Source organism: Oryzias melastigma, linkage group LG3, assembly GCF_002922805.2.
Source record: "Oryzias melastigma strain HK-1 linkage group LG3, ASM292280v2, whole genome shotgun sequence".
NCBI lineage: Eukaryota > Metazoa > Chordata > Actinopteri > Beloniformes > Adrianichthyidae > Oryzias > Oryzias melastigma.
In genome coordinates, this window is record NC_050514.1 from 3,469,436 (window position 1) to 3,485,357 (window position 15,922).

At 42.4% G+C, this 15,922-nt stretch overlaps 1 protein-coding gene across 4 annotated transcripts in view; it reads right to left on the reverse strand.

Annotated features, from left to right (window-relative positions):
- The window catches only part of large2 (LARGE xylosyl- and glucuronyltransferase 2), a 91,588-nt gene that overhangs the window by 26,638 nt on the left and 49,028 nt on the right, over window positions 1-15,922 (reverse strand). Inside the window, exon 1 of one of the 4 annotated variants that reach the window (XM_024262986.2) lies at window positions 6,410-6,638. The exons of 1 other annotated variant lie outside the window; for it this stretch is intronic. The gene's annotated coding sequence lies outside the window, so the exon portion shown is untranslated. Of the gene's footprint in view, window positions 1-6,310; window positions 6,639-15,922 lie in introns of those variants that run through there. 2 more of the 4 variants (XM_024262985.2, XM_036216782.1) reach the window with 2 other exon arrangements.

Consider the following 15,922-nt stretch of genomic DNA (forward strand, 5'->3'; position numbering starts at 1 on the left):
GGGGGGGGTGTTAATGTTGTAAAGTACATTTAATTTTTCCAATACAAGAACTAACTTCTTGTCATTCATAGTGTTTTTGTACATCACTCTATGTTCTTTGAAAGCCTTTATTATTAAATACTTTTTTATTTTAGCCTGAATTATAAGAGGGGTTTATGCAAATATACGGCTTGGGACCGGGTCGTGGGGGCAGCAGTCTAAGCAAAGATCCCCGGACTTCCCTCTCCCCGGACACTTCCTCCAGGTCCTCTGGAAGACCCCGAGGCGTTCCAAGGCCAGCCGAGAGACGTAGGCCAAATCCGAACTCTTCCCATCTCATTTCTACCTTTCCCTTCATTTGAAGGGGCAGTTTAAGTCCAAGTGTGTCCGGGAAATTTATTTTTTAAATCTGACCCTCCAAGCAGAGGGATATAAAGTCCTTCATCGCATGGGTAAACCACATTGTGCTGAGAAGCGCTTTTCTTCACGTGGGTGTGCTCTGAAGCACAGAAGTTTACATTTAAATGTAAGTAATGACTTTTTGTTGTAGCGTGGCCTTTTTAAAGTTATGAAATTGCTGTTGTTGTGTATATTCAAGTGCTGGAAGCTCTGCGCTGAAGCTAGCGATTATTGGTGACGTCATCGAACAAAAGTTACGTCTGAAATATGAGTCACTATTTTTTCCATAACTCTCTGTTTGGAGGGATAAATGAAGGGGTAAGGAAAAGAGAACAATCCGGATTGGGCTGTAGTCTCTCCAGCGTGTCCTGGACCTTCCAAGGGGCCTCCACTCAGGAGGCATCTTTACCAGATGCCTAAGCCTCCTCAACTGGCTCCTCTGGATGTGGAGGAGAAGCGGCTCTACTCTGAGCTCTCTCCGGGTGAATGACCTTCTCACCCTATCTCTAAGGGAGCGCCCAGCCACCCTCCAGAGGAAGCTCATTTCAGCAGCTTGTATTCATTACTTTGTTCTTTCGGTCACGACCCAGAGCTCATGACCATAGGTGAGTACTGGGACGAAGATCGACCGCTAAATTGAGAGCTTTGCTTTCTGGCTCAGCTCTCTTTTCACCACAACGGACCGGTACAGCGACCGCATAACGGCGGACGCCGCTCCAATCCGCCTGTCGATCTCATGACCCCAAGATATTTAAACTCCTCCACCTGAGGCAGGAGCACTCCACCCACCGAGAGAGGGCAAACTTGACAAATATCTTGGGTCATGTCAGGTCAAACTACAGATATGGAGGTGGGACTACGTAACACAGAACCACAGAAATCTTTATTCTTTTCATCCAGATGGGTCATTTGATGAATCTGACTTATTAGCACAGATTTTCTCCAAAGGTCCTGAAAAAGTGAATATTTAGACCAAACAATAACCTAAACACTGACATGCATTTGATTTATTTAAGCTTTTTTTCTGATCCTGGAAGAACTTCTGAGATCCTTCATTACTACAAACAAAAAATAGAACAAAGAAAGTGTCTTTAACGAGCACAGATTCTTCAGTCAAGGATCTTTAATCAGAATTTATCAAAATCCAGGCTGCTCTGTGGGTTCAACCCCACCCCCACCCCCCAGGACAAGGTTCTGGACTCCCAAAGAAAACAGCAAGGAGTTCTATTAAAAAAACAAAGCCTAAAATGTGGATCAATAATTTGTAATCTACTAAATGAAATTCAGAGCAAACAGCTCACACTACTCACATCCACAACAATATAAAATGATAAACACATAAAATAGTCCAGTTGCTGTAGCAGAGAGATCCAATCATTTCTAAGGCAGATTAAGTGAATGCTGCTTTGATGAATTACATCAGGCGTGACCAAACCAGGAGCGTTTCCACAGGCGCTTTACTAATCTGGTTTCTGAGGGGATTTTCCTCCAGAGATGATTGAAAACCTTTGATGCTGTTGTTGACACAATTTTAAGATTTGAACTTTGTTGTTTTCAGTTCCTCCTGCTGTACAAACTCTGCTGCAGGCGACAGTGAGTTTCCTCTACTACGACCATTATGAAAGTCTGTCTTACTGATCCTAAATCTGGATCAACAAACCAGATTTATCTGATCTGGTCACAAGGACCAAACACCACGTCAATCTTAATAGCTGACAATAACCAGGCTGCATCCACACGTGAAAACCCCCTGCATGTCTCTCAGACTGACAAGATGTTTGCTCATTATTCACAACAATAACTGTGCAATGTCCGAGCACAGAGGAGGGCGGGTGGTGGTTTGGGCTGACAGACTTTGTGGAAACTGCAGCAGAACAAACAGAGGAGAATACAAGTTGGACAAGGAGTCAAAGCAGCTGGAAAAAAAAATCATCTCGTTTTGGACCGGTCCAGGACCAGATTCTTTACTTTTAATATTATTATTTGGCTGCAGATTGTGCAAAACTCAGCTTCCTTCAAAGAAGGAACACATGACTCTAATTGTGAGACCTGCTCCCAGAAAGCTTTAGAATCAATTTTAAGATTCTTTTATTAATCTTAATGGAATTGGACCTTCATTTTTTACCAGTTCTGCTTTAGTTCATGATCCTCCCAGAACCCTCAAGCCTCAGGTGCAGGTCTGCTGGTGGCCCCAGGTCAGAACTAAACCCACAGTGAGGCCACATTCCAGCAGTGAAGGCCTCGCCTGAGGATGTGAGGGCTTCATCCACTGAGAAGGTTTACAGTCCCACTCCGATCATCATTTGGTCCATTTCCAAAGTGTTCCTAGTGTTTAATTCATTCTGATGATGCTGTTTTCAGCTAAAGTTTAAAAAACTGTCGTTTTCTAGAATATAGTTTCTGCAAAGTTGCAGGAGTTCATTAGAAATTCACCTCTGAGTTGTGGGCGGGACTGTTGGTGAAGAAGTAAGCCTCCACTTAGTTCCCATGATCCCTCTGTTTACACTCCCTCCCAATAGCTTACCGCCCCCAAGCTAACATTAGTGGTATAACAAAAATGGTGAGCAGTATTGAAGCTATCCAGCTGTACAGTTTAGATCCAGATTCCAGCGCAGACGAGGAAAACAAAGACGTTCATGGATCTGTCTGCCTGTAAGTGGACCGTTGCCAAATAATCGCAGTGACCACGTCACAACTGAGAGCTTTTTCAAACTGCATTTTTTCATCTGTGCCTGATTCACAGTGATAAATAAATAAATCAGAAAGGCAACTTTAAGCTAAAATGTGTGTATATTACATCCTCCATCATCAGAAAATGCTAGAAGAACATATTAAAAACACCAAAAACAAAACATTCATTGGAGTGGCTCTTTATGAAAGAACAGAAAACTCCTCTTTTTAGCTTAGCTTTTAAGTAGTTACTATTTTTCTTCACGCTTTGATTCTAGGAATTGCTTCCTCTATTGTTTCTTACAATTACTATTATTTATTTATTCTTCTGTAAAGCAGTAAAAGAGCTCTATAAATAAAGTTACATTTCATTTAGAATGTGAATGTGTGAAGGGTTAAAAAAGTTTGGACCTGATCCACTAAGCCGTATCCTCAGAAATCAGCGTTAGAGCCTCCAAAGAAGTGTCTAACCCACACAGCTTTTACAGAAATGTGTCGGTTATCTTTATAGATTCAAAAAGAGGATCTGCGAGTCCAACACGCAGGAACAAAGGAGGAAATGTCTTCTGTCTCATGAGGACTTGCTTGTTGATCTTCCACATTCATAAAAACTGCAGACAATAAAAATATCATCCTATTCCTCTGATTCTACGGCGAACGCTTGAAAGGCTGAAGGAGCGACCCGCAGAGCGCCGTGTTTTTAAACGCACAGCGGTTAGAGGCGCTGGGCTCTGAGCCGCTCTGCCAGACACGCAGACTTCCCCAGTATGATTTATGAGTTAATTACTGAGGCTGATGTATGCGCTGTTTGTTCTGAGAGCGATGAAAGGTGCTGAGACAGGAGGAAAAGAGGAGAGGAGCTGAGGGGGGAGGAAGAGGAGAAAGTGACAGATATGAAAGTCTTGAAGAGGGAGGGAATCAGAAAAGGAAAGTAAAGAGGAAGATAAGATCAAAAGAAGCCAAAAAAGAGAGAGAAGTCAAAGACGGAGGCTGGAAAAAGTTTTAGGCAACAAAAAGGTGATTAAAGAACAAAAGAAAAAGAAAGAAGAGATGAAAGTGGAGGTGAAGAGCCCCCAGCATGCATAAGTGCAGCGGGGGCGCAGAGGTGACACAGAGCGGCACTGGGGGGCTTTAAAGGCAGATTCTGTTGATGCCGCAGCAGCTTTCAGGCTCGGGGAGGCCTGAGACGCCGGGCGGAGAGCGGTGCGGCAGAGCTGCGTGGGCGCAGGAGTCGCCCCAACGGTGGAACATCAAACAGGAGCACGCCCACAATCTGTGTCTGAACTAGTGCTGGCACAAACTCTTTTTTAAGGCGACTAATCAGATTATTTTTTCCAATTAGTCAACTAATCATTAGTTTTAAAATAACTAAAACTAGATATATATAGCATTACTTGTGATAATCCTAGTGTGAGTAAGTTGAATTTGGCTGCTGAAGATGCTGAAATTATTAGCTAAACACACTCAAGTTGATAGCTGAAATCATTAAAGCTAATAGCTGAAAACGCTGAAGCTGATGGCCGGCTTAAATATTGGTTAAAGGCCAAATTAGCCTAAAAAAATTAAAAAAGCCTAAGTTAGCCTAAATTGGTAGCATGTGGCTATTCATTTATTTATTTATTGTTTCTTCTACCTTTTTTTCTTAATTGTTGCTTCTACGTTTTATGAATTTGTTGTTGTTGTTTTTCTATTAACAACTCTATCTGTTGTTTCTGTTTCTGCTGTTGTCTGACTTCTGCTATCCTTTTTTGTACTGATTTAACTCATCCTTTGACTATAGAAAAAAAAAATCAACCTTTTCTATAGGGATTACATTTTAAAATTAGTCTAAAAGGCTATACTCTTATATATTTGCATTTTTACATTTTTTGTTCACTTGTCGACTTATCCCTTTTGGTGTCACCACAGCGTAACAGCACCCACTGTTTAGCATCAGTGATTTGTCAGAGTTTTTACGCCGGATGCCCTTCCTGACACAACCCTGTACTTGAGGGGCACAGGGACCCAGTTAGGCAGCAGCGTCAAGGGTCTTGCCTAAGGACCCAATCTGGGTGGAGATCAGTGGACAACCCTGGGAATCGAACCCAGGGCTCCTGCGTGTCAGCTCTACACTCAGCCCACTGAGCCACCCAATTTGTATTTTTAAATGTTGTATTAATATATGCTGTCCCTGTCGTAAATAAACAACCAATCAGAACCTGATTTCCACCTGTCATGAACTCTATATATTGTTAGTTATTAGAGATTATTTTATCAAATGATCGCAGTATCGTGAAATCATCGATATTGTGAGACGTCTACATCATATCATGAGGTACCCAGTAATTCCCTGCCCTAATGGAGACGTCATCTAACATGTTTTCTTGAGGCTGGGTATGTCCGCACACAGGAAGAAGGCAGAGATTTAAAAGATGGACAACATTGTTTCCTCACAAGAAACATGTTTGGATTTCCACGGATGGACTATCCTCTCTGTGTTTCTTAAAAGCTGATAAGATCCTGATTGGAAAGCAGAGACCTGGTTCTCCAGAGATGTAGAGTCAAAGAGCAGGAGTCTGTCTCTGAGTGTAAACAGGAACCAGTTAAATTGAAAAAGAAACTTAGAGTCTCACTCCGATCATATTGTAATACGTGTCCCCAGTGATCCTATCATTATAACATAGTGTTTAAAAACCAAAATAAAATTTAAAAAACGGTGTCGTTTTCTAGGACAGTTTTCAGGAGTTCATCAGAATTTACCTCTGAGTTGCTGGCAAGACTGTTGGGGCGCAGCACCCCTGCCCCCTTCCCTTCCCAGCTGCTGAGAGTTCTCTGTTTACACTGCTAGCTTTCATAAGCTAACAAGCTAACATTAACGGTACAACAACGATGGTGATTAACAACAGAACTATCCGGCCGTACAGTTCTGATCCATGTCACCCATTCATCCATCCACCTGTGCATTTGTCCATCCATCCATCCATCCGTCCATCCGTCCATCCATACATCCAGCCATCCACCCCCCCTCGCCCCCCCACCACCTCTTCTCCTTTCTGTTCTGTCTCACAGACTCACGTTCTGCCTCTTTTCTTTCAAAGAGGATTATTGGAAATCTCACTAATTCAGCAGTAAAGCAGCTCATCAAGTAGCCCCGCCCATCTTGACACCCCCAATGTGAGGAGGTCCCAGGTAGAAAAGGCCTCAGAACCCTCACAGTGCAGAAGTCACGTGAGAGAAGATGGAGCCATGGTCCTCCTATGCTCTCCCAGCAGCGCTCCCACACCTTCTGCTCCTTCATCTGCTGACGAGCAGCGGGACCGAAACAAAGCCAGCAGATTCCTCACAGAGCATTCCTGCGCTGACCTTTACCCCGCCGTCCCACCTGGGTATTTCCACTCCCACGATCAAAGCATGCGCTGACAAGTCCAAGTTCAGCTGCAGAGCGGCAGCGGAGCGCTTCGCCTCCTCGTAATCCTCAGCTCTCACGGCTCACGGCTCCAACCATCAGCTCCACTTCCTTTTCTTTCTCTCGGCAAACTTTTGTCCCAGTTCTCTAACCTCCGTGGCGCTTCGTGGCCTCTTTTCCTGCGCTCTGCCTGCTCTCCTCCCACAGCTCCTCCTCCTGCACAAAGAGTCCATAAATCGCCTCCACCTCTGAGGGAGTGGCTCCGGTTTCAGCCTCTGCTCCCTTTTCTACTTTTAAATAGGTGAGTTCCTCTCTGTCAGGAAGAAAGGAAAGAGGAGGAACAGCAGAGTCACCTTACATTCCAGTGGGAGCAGAGGGAGCCTTTCGGAGGACAGACTCTTCCTCACAGGAGGCACACGCCCAACAAGTAGAGCATGCAGGAAAGAGGCAAACTTCTTCTTGGTTTGGACACCAAACCTGAGCTGTGGATCACTGTGAGACTTTCCTTTTCCAAGCTCAGTTTCCTCTCACAGGCTTCAGCTTTCAGTGAGCTTAGATAGAAAGACTTTGATCCCAGGACCAGGAAACTGATTTGTTACAAACAACAGAGATACTAAAAGGCAACTCAATACACAGCAGCTGGACCTGTGTGTGAAAACCATCTCTGAACAGACAGAATGTATTTCAGGATAAAGTGTTTGTCCAGCTGGTCAGTTTTTGAATGATGTGTCTTTATGAGATCCAAACAAACTTCAGGATGAGTCTCTGAAATCAAAATGCTTTTAAAGCAATCATTTCAAAGATCAACGTGTCTGCATTTTCACACAGAAGCATATCTGGAAAATTATATTTAGAAACATTTTATTGGTTGCTGAGGCGTAGAGGTCAGCCAAATGAGCGCGTCCCCACTGACCAAAGATACTTTTTCATTGACTATAAAACAACTAATAATAGCCAGTAACTGCAAGCTTTTCATGGCTGATGAAATCATTTGCTTTCTATTTTCATTTAAGTTAAGATAAAATGAGAAAAATACATAAAATATAATAAAATAGCACCATGTTAACATGTCCCTCAGCTTTGTTCAACCATAACAGCCTTTACTGTCCTGCCCAAAACTCAGAGGTGAAATTCTAATGAACTCCTGCTGCTCTGCAGAAACTATGTCCTAAAATAATAGTTGTTTGTTTTTTATTATTATTTTGGGCTAAAAGCTGAATAATCATAATGAAAAGACCACTAGAAATGCCCTTTCAATATCAAAGATGAAAAACTTTAATGCAATCATTCTCTTTGCTTAAAGCGTTTAATAAAAGTTTGTTTTTCTTTTGGCTGAGAGGATGTCAATCATCTTTCCGGTTCCTGACCTCCAGGTTTCTGGAGGATGTTACCTGAAGACCAAACAACTGTCATTCATGCCCGTCGTCACATGGATGCCTCCCAGATTTCCTGGGAACAGACTGCTCCTCCTCCTCCTACAGACTTCCTGACAGGGTTGTCTTTAACATTTCATGCTTTGTTTACAGTAAACTCTAACGTTACCTCCTCTAAAGGCGCCGGTTTAATCGCACAGGTTCTCCGAAGGGCGCCAAGACAGCCCAGCTGCTATTTAATGAGGCACCAGGGCTAATCTTTCTTTTATCTTTTTAAATCCCATGTGTCAAAGTGAAGGCCCGGGGGCCGGATCCAGCCCTCCGGGTTATTCTGTCCGGCCCCCCAGATTGTTTTCTTTTATTGTTATTAATGACCCGATGTTATCTTGCTCTTATTTCTAACTTGTATAATTTTGACTAAACATATTTTTCTGGAGAGTAAAATATTGAAAGTTATTTAAGGTTTAAATTGATTTATTCTGGAATAATATTCCTGCTTTTTTGTTATTCATAATTATGTTTTAAAGCTAAAGTTTAAAAAAATGTAATTCTGCTAGCTTTTTGGAATATTTTGGCATTTACTAAGATTTTTTAGGCTATTTTTGAGTATGGAGGAATATTTCAGCCACATGCTAGCTGTTTTGGCTAATTTAGCTTTTTTTTGTTTTTTTTTAGGCTATTTTGAAGTTTAGCTATTTTTTCAGCTACAGATTTTTTGTATTTTCTTTTTATTTTTAGGCTAATCTGGCATTTAGCTAATATTTAAGCTGGCTATTAGCTTCAGCGTTTTCTGCTATAAATTTCAGCATCTTCAGCTATCAGCACTAGCATCTTCAGCAGGAAGGTTCGGCTTACAGCATTCACACTAGCATTATCACAGGTAACACTATATATCTAGTTCATAATTGTGTTAAAAAGTTACATTTTTAAAGTTTTAAAAATGTAGTTTTAGAGTGTTTTGGATTTTGGCGGCCTGTGCGACTGACTTCGACACCCCTGATTCAGATCAAAGCTCCAGTTTAGGTTTAAGCAGGTCGGCAGGCCTGCAGCTGCTGTAATCAGAAGCTTCCTCTGAGCAAACACACCTGTGCACACCGCCGTGCAGATGTTTGCACACCGCTCTGTGTTTGCCAAATATCATTTCATTTGGAGTGCACTGACGCAGCCTCGGCTCGTGTTTCCCGTGTCTTCTGCGCCACGGGCGTGAAGGTAAACTGCATGCAATCAAATGAAGCACAGGGGGGGGACGCTTCACTACAGTCAGAGCACACACCACCACCGCCATCGTCTTTGGCACAAGAAGGCAGTCTGAGCGCTCAGCATTTCTGAGCTAACAAAGCGCTGCTGATAGATGCTTGATTAGGGATGGAGATCAGCTCTTATCTGGTCTCCAGGCGCAGCTCCTGCTCGTCTGCCACCGCAGCCTCTGCAGTCACCGCCGGCTGCACAGGCTGGGGGCTCCGCTCTGCGGGGGCTGATTCCTGCAGCGAGTCGTCGTCAGATCCTCTCCACAGGATCTGAACCTTCCCCCAGATTCCTCCAGGGACCACACACAGATACATGTACCTGCATGTCCACATCCCAAACCCCACCACCGGATTTCACTCAATCCAGTTATACTAATGATATACTAACAACAACTCAACCAAACAAAAGTTTCAACTGGCACAAAAAATAAAGTGAACTTTGAGTCATTTTAAAGGAAAAAACTATAAAAAAACTAAAAAACTATATCGAAACACGTTTTCATCTGAAGACTTGAACTGCATCAAACACGAGTTCTGACTCATCTCTCAGGTTGAAAAGTTGAAAACAGAAGTGCAGTACATCTGCTGCTCCACCATGTCCTCCACAGGGTTACGGGGGGTGGAGCCTATCTCAGCGGGGGGGTACAGCTTTGACAGGTCTCCAGTCCACTGAAGGGCATGAGAAACTATCATCCTGGTTTTGAAAGCTTTCGGTCAGGGATGTGGGCGCTCACTGGGGGGGCAGAGGTCCAGCTGATCCAACTCCTGCAGAGCTGGACTTCTGTGGTTTAATTCTACCCTCACCTCACACCACCCAAAACAAAACGATCCCAGGCTTCAGAAACTCAACGGCACCCGTCTGTCCTCCAGGGGGCGCTCCCTTACATAGTACACAGACACATTTACAGTCTGGGACATTGTTCTGTTTTTTCAAATGAAATAAAATTAACAGAATCATAAGACTGAATGTGTTTCCTATTTCAACAGTTATGATCCATTTTCTAAAACTCCACCAAAGATCTTCAGAACAGAAGCAGTGTGGAACTCCTCACAGGAAGTCTTTGGACGCATAAGCAGTAAATCTGGACGAAGCATCGTTGCTCCTCTGAGATAAAGGTGGTAAACAAAGCGAGGTCAGCAGGTTAACACAGAAAACCGGCGTTCGTACCGCCTGCTGCTGTTTGCAGGCTGAGCCGCTGCCAGAGGATCAGGTAGACAGTTTAACACCTACACTATCAGCTTGTAATGGGGTCGGAGGTCAGATTTACGCTGTGGTGGTGGTGGTGGGATTACTGCTGCCTGGCAGCACATAAAACTGGGGGAGAAGAGATGACAGTGAGGATCAAGTTCCATCAGTGAACATGGAGAGTCTAGGGATGACTGGGCTAGAAATTGTTGGTTTTAGAGTAAAGCTGCCAAAAATAGTCCAGACGACAGCTGCTTTTCTTCTTAAAGGTTTACACTAACATGTTTTTATTTGTTCAAAGCTGCCATGTTGAATTCATACTTCTCATGGTATCTAAAGGACTGACCTGGGTTAGAACCAGAGCCTTCTCGCTGTGAGGTACGAGTACAGACCAGTACACCATCGTGCAGCCCTTCTGAGAAACACAGACGGGAATAAAGGGATTTGATTGTATTGACTGTAAATAAGAACTGGATTGAGTGACCCCCCTCATGTTCCAAACAGGAAGTGCCTGCTGGTTCCAAGAAGCCAAAATCCCATGGACTTCTATAAAGAAATAAGAAGCTGTTACTTAGTCATTCTATTGGTCAGAATAACAGTTTTTGATCTGATACATTTTTTAACATCTTCTTTGATAATTTTCATTTTTTCATGATATTTTTTTCTGTAGCTGAAGTTGTAAACTGACCAATCAGATGGTTCAATAAAAGTAGGTGGAGTCTGACGGCCCCCACATCCATCATTCAAAACATTTCATTGATAGATTTTGTGTAGCCCTCTTTCAGTGGAAGGGGTGTAGCTTTCCAAAAAAGCTACTCTTGAATGGTGGTAGCTGTTGCCATAGAAACATTGACACAGACCGACTCGGACCAATCATATGGTGACGTCCATATCGTGAAACAATGATGCCTGAATCAACTTCGTGTGGTTTTTAGCAGGAAGTAAGCCATGCCTGTGGGTGACATCATACACACTCACTCCAGTTCTCAGATACAGTCAATGATACAGAAAGAGGTTCTTCAGAAATAAAGCGTTTACTCCCACGTTGTGAACTCAGATCATTTCTATTTAAACAGTCGAACCCCAAGAAAACATTAAAACGAACAGGGAAAACCCCTGTATGTAGTTTTGGACCTTTCTGTGTGGAGTTTCTTTCTGTGTGGAGTTTGTATGTTCTCCATGTGCATGCATGCATTTTCTCTGGCCACTATGGTTTCATGCCACAGTCAACAAACACACTGCATGGGTTCACTGAGGATTCTTAATTGTCCCTAGCTGTGACTGAGAGTGTATCGGTGTGTGAAAGTGGCCCTACAGCAGGCTAGCGTCCTGTCCGGTGTGTACTCTGCCTTCATCCAGCAGTACAAGGATAGGCTCTGGCAACCAGGTCCGGCTCTGGGCTGCCAAATATGGCACCCCATGCAGGGTCTGAGATTGTCGGATCCGGGGCTCGAACCGAGTAATTCTGTGATTGAAACCAACATTAGGCTTTGGTTGAAAGTCTTTCACCATAAAAAGAAGCCACAAGCAAAATATCCAAAGCTCTTTCATGTTGGCAAAAAAACAAACTGCATCCACCGCTACCTGTTATAATTGATGTCTTAGGATTCTTTCAAGAGAATTGTACAGGCTTAGACCCATTTTGTCATCCAGCATAGCATAATTACGGGTAGAAACTCCTCTAACAGGCTGTAATGCGTTGTAATGAACATTTCCACCAACACAAATTACACACACAGTCTCTAGTAACTTTTTAAACGCCTAGAACTACAAACAAACACAGTCAGGAGGGAAACAGGCTGGAGATCACAAAGATATCAAACACTTAGCAATTTATGAGCTGGAGAGTAGCAGAAATGTTGTAGGAGGTTGGCATCATTATTTATGCACAACCTGTCAGCAACATCCCAAAATGTCAGGAAAGACCTCTGATTACAAATGTTAAAGGACAACAGTCTAACACTCAGATCAAGCCATGACTGGAAAATGCTTTTGTTGTTTGCTGCTGTTTGAAAGGACTCTGAGCTGCACCGGTTTGCAGTGACTTTACATATCTGCTACTTTTTCACCTTTTTTTTTTCCTTTAGCCTTCATAACAGGAGTGTCAACCTCAAAGCCTCCTGCTGGTTTCAAGAAATCCGGTCTTATCTGCTGCTGATTACCTGGATCAGGTGTGTTTGGTCAATAAGGAGCTTCAATGGAAGGTTGGTTAAAAAGCATGCATCTCTGCTTTATACAGAAGTTTTGCTCAATTCCATCATTTTCTCAGAAACACAGAAAAAATGAGCCTCCTGAAGCAGAAATCTAAATGTTTGTTCAAGTTTTACAGCCTAATTTTGTTCCTAACGTTTCTGCACATTTAGATCAGAGCTTCATCTTCAGGAGATCATTCTCACATGTGATGCATTTGGCCTCCCCCTGAAATAGGCAGAACATTTGCTGCAGTCCAGAAAACGTATGCATACGTTACAGGAGAAAGTTGCTACTTTAAATTCAACAAGCAGAGTATCTGTGTTTGAAAGCAGAACATCTCTCCATCTCTTTCAGCGTAAACATATGCTGCCCTCTGGCTCTGTGCCGCCCACCCGCACTGACTGTATAAGTAATATGACAATGGACTCACACTTTCCAGAAACAAACCCACTTTTACACAGAAGAGCTCCTGTGTCTGTTTCTCTGCCTACACACTGCAGATTCCTCCACTGCAGTTTCAGGACAGCAGAGCTGGTCAGAGGTCGTATGTGGAAGCAAATCAATCAGCTGTTGTTTGTTGTTCTGAACAAATAAGTGTGTGTGGGTAAAGCCAACCTGAGTTTCTGCTGTGAGTTTTATCAGACAAAACGCAACACCTAACACCAAACTGATGGTTTGACCAACAGATTTTACCACGCATCTGACGAGGGCTGGGAGATAAAATGGTATTTATCGGGAGAGAACTTTTGCTCGTTCATAATTATGTTAAAAAGTTACGATTAAAAGTTTTAAAAATGTAGCTTTAGAGTATTCAATAAATGTTTATCCTGTTTGACCTAAGGTGTGTTTTGGATTTTGGCCCCTTGTGTGATTGAGTTTGACATCCCTGACCTAGAGACTCTCCTCAGCTCCTCACACACCCAACATTAGCGGTGCAAAAAAATGATGAGGAACATCAGAGTTATCCAGTCGTACAGTTCTGATCCAGATTCCAGCTCAGACGAGGAAAACAAAGACGTTCATGGATCTGTTTGTCTGTAAGGGGATGCATCAGAAGGGGGCGGAGCAGGGACTTTGTGACCCGCCCAGTGTACTTTCTGTGTTACAAATACGATATTTTTCAAACGCCATTTTTTGTCTGCTCCAGACTCACAACAATACTCTTACAACTTTATAAATGTCCCCCATTATTGGAAAAATTACCTTTGATTTATTGGCTTATTTCAAGCATTAAATGTTGACAACAACAAAAATCCCACAGATATATGAAGCTCATTTCAGAAATAAAGAAATGCATTAATTATTAAGATGATAATGGTTTAATGACTCCTAATGGAAAATCCTATGAGAACATGTAAAAACAGCAAAAACACCAGTTCAGTCTTTAAAGGAACAAGCCATAAAAACTCTGACAGATAAAACTTTAAAAGCAGAACCAAACATGGGGGGTCTTCGGATGAATGTTATCATTTAAAATGATCGAATGTGCTAGATTAATAAAGTTTGAAGAGTACGTTTTTGGTTTTTTTATTTTAAACCAAGGCATGAATCCCCTTCCAAAAGGAAAAAAAAAATCAACAATGAAACCTTCTTTCTGTACCCCAGGCTCGTGCTTTGCACTTGGGACACCCTCCACAAGACTCAGCGATGAAGGGATGACGGACGTTCTGACAAAAAGTCCAACTGTTTTGGGTTTATAGAGAGAAAAGTCGAGGCATGTGAACTTGCTAAAGCTCCACGGACAGAAGGGAACCCGGAGGAAAGTGACCCTTTTCTTCTGACCTCTCCCTCCACCCTCCTCCGCCTGCCAACGCAGCTGCTGCCTTCCAGTCCTCCTGCAGAAAGTCTTTACTCGTCTCACTAAGCTGAACACGTTTCAAGGTTCAAGTACTCCACTCTTTTTAAAAGTTTCCTGCATAATGTTGTTTTGTTTTCCACTAAACTATAGGACTTTAAAAGAGTGAGTTGATCAGGGTTAAGCAAGGCTGCAGGAAACAAATTCTACCACAAATATTTGTTTTGATGATGGAAAATGTGCAAAAACACGTTTTTCATGGAAACCTAGCAGCAATTTGCCCTCATAAATCAGCCACATTTGATCCTAATAAAAAACAAAACACAATTTTTTACTTCAATTGAACAGACATCACCGCTGATTTTAGATTTCAAGCTTTTGATATTATTTTCATGAGGAAAAAGTGGAGTTATGATGATGTAGAAATACCTTAAACATAAAAAACAAAATATCCCAGACAAATGACTCTAAAGGCCCTCTCCAAAAGAACAGTGTGGTGTTTTCATCATGATTTTTGTTGCATTTTCTGATGATGTAAAGAAAATTAAGATTTAAATGGCTTTTCTAAATATTACATTGTTCAACTGCTGTGAACTAGGAGCAGATGAAAAAAATGCTCTTTGAAAATTGTTGCATTTTTCACACAGAATATATACTATATTTTTAGATGCATCAATTATGATCCATAAATAATTTTGAATTCTAAATAATAGAAAAATGTAAGTCTGGATCATAACAGTCTACAAAAACAGTCCCCTTGCTTTGTTTTCTGAACAGACATTCATTTTTTTATGGTTGTGCACAAACAAACGATGGCCGAGGCTTTAAGGACAAATCCAGAACAGCGTTCCTTCTCCACAGTGACTAAATGCAGCGTTTAGTAGAGCTCCTGAGCATCTGCTCCCGTCTGTGCTGCAGCTCCAGTGCTGCTGGAAACTCTCCAGGAAATAAAGAAAAGCAGGAGAGCAGACAAACCAAAAACAGATTCACTGTTTAGTCTGAAAGCAAACACAACAATGGCCTTTGGGGAAAACAAACCCCAAACAGAAGTCTCTATGAAGACTTTATACCTTAAACTGTGCTGTGTGAGGGAAAATGTCAGATCAGACGTCTATAATCAGCCACTAATGGACGAAGGAAGGGAGCCCAAACCAGGGTCTCATTGTGCCGACGTCAGCCTGTAAAAATACAGACGCTTGTGTCAGGAAGGACATCCTACCTAAGACTTTTGACAAACCAAGTCTGGGAATCACCGGAATGGAAAAGCAGAATGGATGACGCAGAGGCGTGAACTGTCTGATGACAACTGGACTGAGTGACCCCTCCCACCTGGAGTTCCAAACAGGAAGTACCTGCTGGCTCCAACAAGCCAATAACCATTAATCTGTCATTCCATTCATTAGAATAACCATTCTTGCCCATACTTTTTTAAACATGTTCTGTGAAAGTTATTCAAGTCATAAACTGATGAATTCTAAAAAGTTCACTCCTGATTGATGAGAGGGGTCGCCATAGAAACTGTGACTCAGACCAACTTGAACCCATCACTGTTACTGACATCGTCGGGTTCCAGCATGGCGGTGACTGTTTCATGAAAAAATGGCGCCTGAATTGACTTAATTTGGTTAGAGCGAGACGTAAATCATTATTCTATAGGTGATGTCACTCAGTCCAGTTCTCTGACACAGTGAATAG